General features: G+C 40.4%; 1 pseudogene; it reads left to right on the top strand.

Moving 5' to 3' along the window:
• The first annotated feature begins 838 nt into the window (after positions 1-838).
• LOC117905523 lies at positions 839-2,217 on the top strand (annotated as a pseudogene).
• Positions 2,218-5,744: the final 3,527 nt, after the last annotated feature.

A 5,744-nucleotide genomic window follows, 5' to 3' on the forward strand; every position in this document is an offset into this window, starting at 1 on the left:
TTGAGCTGAGACCACGAGAGTCAGTGCATGGTCCTATTGATGTTTCAATAAAAACAAATGCAGAAAATGATTGGGTCATGATGGAAAGTCTCGGAATGACACAGTGGTATTAGAAAGCATGTCCCCGGTGCTGTGTCTGTTGACTTTGAGCCCGCTGTCATTGATAAGGTGAAGAGAGGGAATGTACCACCGACTTTTTCATCCGGGACAGCATCAAGGAGGACTTCTCTGGCCGGATTGTGAATTATATTGTGGATGACGCTTATAAAATAGGGGAATTTCTTTGGTGGTTCCATTCAGCATGGAGCTGCATCTTCCAACGTTTTCTATCCATTGGAATCCTTCTTGGGGTTGTAGGATTTGAAGCTCTTTCAGGCTCGGTCCTCCTTGCCATTTGTAGATTTCTGAACGTGTCACTCGTAAAAAAGTACAGACCTAGGAGGACACAATGCTGGGTTTCTATGTAAGTTCATTTGCTGAAACAGGGGACAACCCCACACTTGCTATCCATTGTTCCTATGGATGTGTATCGTAAATGTGGTGCGGCTTCAAGTGCTCAACGGCTATTCGATGAAACGCCCCATCGGACGTGGTCACTCGGAATTTATTAACATCTGGTTATTTGCATATAAGACGTCTAGAAATTGTAATCAAATTGTTTCCGGAGATGGTCAAAGTGGGCATAGACCTGACTCCACAGTGTTTGGCCTATGTTAGTAAATAAATATTTTACCTGATGCTGTATTTCAAGATGAAGATGAGGTATCTTCAAGTTCCATTAAGAAGCACAACATGCAGAATCCTGAACTTAGTTCCAAAGGATTACGAGTAACGTCGAACTTGTATCCCCATGGTAGAAATTGTCAGAAGGCTGCATCTCACGATGATCTCCACTTGAAGGATTTTTGTAGCTGCTGAGCCAAATCTGTGAGGTAGACAGAATCTCGAGTCCCTCGTCTCTTGGAAAAGATATACAAAGTTTCTCTCTGAGTCAGCAAGGGTGATGGATGTGCTACTCTCACCTTGTCTACCAACTGCAAGCCTGTGCCAGACATCAATCCCCACCTATTGGCCAGAAACTCCATTGCAATATCATCAAGACTGGCATAGATCAATACAGGTCCCTTTCCAACAATCTCATAAACATGTATGGCAAATGTGGCCTCATTCAAGATGTCCTTAACTTGTTCAACCAGCTGCCCCATAGAGACCCAATTTCATGGGCCTCAATTCTTACAGCCAACAACCAAGCTAACCTCCCCCACTTGACACTTTCCATGTTTCCGGCCATGTCCAAACAAGACAGTTTGCAACCTGATCATTATGTCTTTGCTTGCCTTGTTAAGGCCTATGCGATCTTGGGTGTAATTAAGCAAGGCGAGCAAGTGCATGCAACCTTTATTGCGTCTCCAGTTTCTGATGATGATGTTGTAAAATCATCCCTTGTTGATATGTATGCAAAATGCGGTTCGCCTGATATTGGTCATGTGGTTTTTGATTCAATTTCTTCAAAGAATTCAATTTCTTGGACTGCTATGATTCCAGGATATGCTCAAAGTGGCCGAAAATTGGATGCTATTCAGCTATTCCAGAAAATGCCAGTGAAGAATTTACTTTCTTGGACAGCATTGATATCTGGGCTGGTACAAAGTTGGGAACTGGGTTGATTCGTTTTATTTATTTATGGAAATGCGAAGCAAGGGGATTGTAACAGCTTATGCATCTCCGTACTTTAAACACAAGTTGTTGATGCTAATGTTTAAGCTCAGTTTATACATCCGTCTACAATATTCAATTCTTGTTTCTTTGCTGCGAGTTCTCCATGAATACTTTCAAGATCTTTGCTCCAACTTCTTCCTCAGCATCATGTGACACGCTTGGTTCAGGGTTTTGATGTTAATCTACAACAAAAATATAGTTCAATTAACACTCCACCAACCTGTTTGTTCCGAGGAAGGTGATCGACTTGCTACTAGGTTAATGTCTTCCCTAATGGAGTATTACACTGGTCCTAATGACAAAGTAACAGTTGATGATATTAGCGCAAGATTGCGAGAGGGTTGGCTAGGCTATTACAAGGGGACTGATCACAAACTTTACTTAGCTGTGGAGTTTCTTGAGAAAGCTGCTGTAACTTCTAACACCGAAGAGAAGGAAAACCTCGCTAGAGAGGCCTTCGATCTCTCGAATAAAGTTCCAGAACCTGCAGATTTGTGAGCAGTTTGCAAAAGGTTTGAGGATTGGAGATTTCGTGAAGTTGTGGTTCTTTTACCACTACAAAAAGGCACAAGCCCTTGTCCCTGAAGGTGATGCTTCCAATGAGTGACTTGATGCAGAAATTCGAGAACATACACTTGCTTAGCTTGAACGGTGTTATGAGATTGTCACCGGTGTTTTGTGTTCTCTAAAAAAAGATCCAAAATATGTTAGGCCCCTTGCAATTCATGCCCTTGATGATCCCTCCCAGCATGAAGGACTTGCTAAAGCTAGTGACTCTGTATCAGCATGTCGCACACTGATAAGCTTGCTTGAAGATTAACCAACATATGCTACTACCACTACTTGCAGCTGGAGCAGGAATTTCCTTAATTGATTCAGTAGTAATGCCTAGACATAGCACATAGCAGCATCAAAGAGCATCCAGGACCCACCAATGGGTTTTGCATTGATAAGGTCTTCAGATCATGATACTTCAAAACGTCCTATGGACTTTCGTGTTTTGGAAATGTGGCCATTGCAGCTTGTTATGCCCAGCGTGTACATGAATTAAAGCATGTGTTAGTCATTGATTTTGATGTTCATCATGGAGATGGAACAAATGATGATTCTATGATGGCTCAGATATATTCTTCCTTTTCCACTTATCAAGATGGAAGCTACTCTGGTACTAGTAAAATTGACGAGGTAAGGTCATGACAGTGGTGAAGGTTGACGACACCAATTATTAAATGAGATGTGCAGTGAAAGAGGTAACAATGGGGAAGGTGATCTTTGTCATGATAAGGTTTTTTTTTTTTGAAGGTCACGATTCATGTTTCAAACGATCAAAAGTATGTGATAATTTTGAAGTGAATCGGAAGTCACTGTCAAGGAGAGCATGAAGGCTTTGAAGTTATTGGCAGTACAGAGAATTCTCATAACCTTATTATGGAAAATCTGCCCACAAGAGACATGGATTGGTTCAATCAGTTTTGACTTCCTTTACAACTATCAGAAAATTGTTTTACAATTAATAGGGCTCATGCTTCATTGGCAGAGACTGATGATGGGGGGATTTAAAGCAAGACGAAAGAGGGAATTCTGAGGACATTTGCTGGTCATCAGACTTTTGGGAATAATTATCGTATTTGCTCTATTGAAAGACAGAACTGAATGAGAAGAACTTTTGTTGTCCGTTTGAATGTGAAGAAAGGAAAATGATGATGCAGATACAAGTGGCCAAAAGTCTTTATAATGCACTGTAAAAGATTCAGAAACCAAGGAGAATGAAAATCCCAGCTGCCTATTAACATGAACACGAATGGCCATCTATCTAGCAGTTTGTTTGCGGCAAGGACTCGAATGAAATATGGTTCTGTTGCCAAGCTCAGTTTCTGGAGTATACTAGAAATGGCCGAGAAATTATGCGGATCTTTACATGTTTATCATCCTGAGGCGCTCCTAATGAATATATATTCAGGCGATTGGAAATGTACTTATACAGCTTTGTAGCATCTTGCTGAATGTCTCACTTCTACTCATGCTCCCGAGCGGAAACATTCCACTGCAAAGTCTAGCCACATCATCCCACAGATTCAATTGTCAAATTATTTTGAAGGACATCTCTCAAAAGCTTCAACTGACAAAGGGTTTCAATGGAGTGGGGAGGATACTTTAGTCACATCGTCTTCATAATTAAAGAAAGGTCCAATCCAGTTTTCATACAATTCAGAGTCTGATGCTCACAGGAATTCGTTCTCTTCATCTTCTACAAAATTTAAACTCAGCAGCCTTGATGAAGCCACACTTTTTATTGATTATTCTATAGACCAGATTGCTGAGATCCTCAACTCTTTTAGGACTTGGTGTAACGATATACATAGGAGTATTGGATACGGTAAATTTTGGAGTCAAAATCTTCGAGGCCAAAGCCACTACGTTAGACAACGCTCATCCAATCACTATGAAGACTTGAAAGCCTATTGAAGGAGTTGCTTGATCAAAAAAAAGTATTATGAAGCAGGTATTACATTTCAGAATGGAGGGTTTAGGAATCGTCTTGCATAAGATTCAGAATACTGTCACAATTATCAATAAGAAGGAAGTTGCTGTCATCCAGTCATAAGATGAAATTCCTTGTCTCTCCTATCACTCATACTACAGTGCAATCTAAGGTTGCATTTGACCTTTCTGAATCTGTTAAAATTTTGAAGCATTTAGCCAAGTCAGATTCTGTAGTAATATATATTATTGAAGAACCTAGGGAGAATGACATGGCCAAACGAATCAGGGAATGAATGCCTTAAGGAGAATATTGATACAAAATTCGTTGAGGATGACATGTTTATTGGGCAATTAGAGATGGCTCTCTCAATCCCAGATTAAAGAGTAAATGGCTGCAGTAGTTCAAGTACCTCCAACGGTGATCTAGGCTCTTCATCAAGTGATTCGGTCCCAGGAACTTCTTCAGATAGTGAATCAGAATGTGCTTCTACAATTTTGGTAATGACCTTGCTGAAGATATATAGTTATGGTGATCTTATAATGAGGACTTCCTATTTCGTATAAGGAGAAGGTCTTGATCCGAGGTAGAAAGAGACATGGTTTAATCGGAGACCAAGAGATACCTGGTTTTCGAAATGGCTTGGTTCAGATTCTGCAGCTGTCAGTAGAGACATTCTGACCAGAATTATGTATTCCAAACATTTGGGCACGCGGATATAGCCTTCGGAAAATGAGAAGCACAGTTTTAAATGGAATGAGACTGTTTTGGGAAAGGGGAAAACCCTTGGGCAATCAGGCCTGAAACGTTTAATGAGGGTTGAGGGGTCAGGTTTAGAGAAGTGACAGCTCACCTTCTTGACTATGACCATTTTGCCAATATGCCACCTACTGCCTTTGTAAAGATTACACACCTAATTTTCAATGTCAATGATAGGGTGAATGGAAATATGAATCAAAATGGGAAGCTGTCATAATTGATGAATGTCAACGCCCCAAAATTTCATCACATTTCGCAGAATATAAGATACTTGTGGCTGATTTAAGGCTTCTTCTTTATAATGGTTAGATAAAGGAGAGCACGTTGGAGTTTATGAATCTCCTCTCATTTCTTGACCTTGGCAATAATGTGAATAGCGACAATGTTTTGAAATTTGACTACAAAGACCGTGTTAGTAAATTAGAGGAGAGGCATTATCATCCGAAGAAACTGTCAATGAGCACATGGATAAAATCAGTGCAAAGGTTAGATTCAAACCAGAATCAATGGAGCTTCCTTCATTTGAAGAAGATGGTGGATTAAATGATGAATATTCAGACTCAGCTGTTGGATTTGATGGCTCATTGAATATGCCAGAAAGTTTATGTGCTGGACAGCGGCCTCCTTCATGCTCATATCAGGCTCCCATTTCAGCAATTCAATTCCAGACTGACTCAAGTGTTTCAACCAGAGAAAGCTATGCAAAGGATTTCACATAAGTGGAACACACGTACAGCTTGGAGATGTTGCAACAGTCCGTGTATTTATTCGGAAAGCTACATCA

Source organism: Vitis riparia, chromosome 18, assembly GCF_004353265.1.
Source record: "Vitis riparia cultivar Riparia Gloire de Montpellier isolate 1030 chromosome 18, EGFV_Vit.rip_1.0, whole genome shotgun sequence".
Lineage (NCBI taxonomy): Eukaryota > Viridiplantae > Streptophyta > Magnoliopsida > Vitales > Vitaceae > Vitis > Vitis riparia.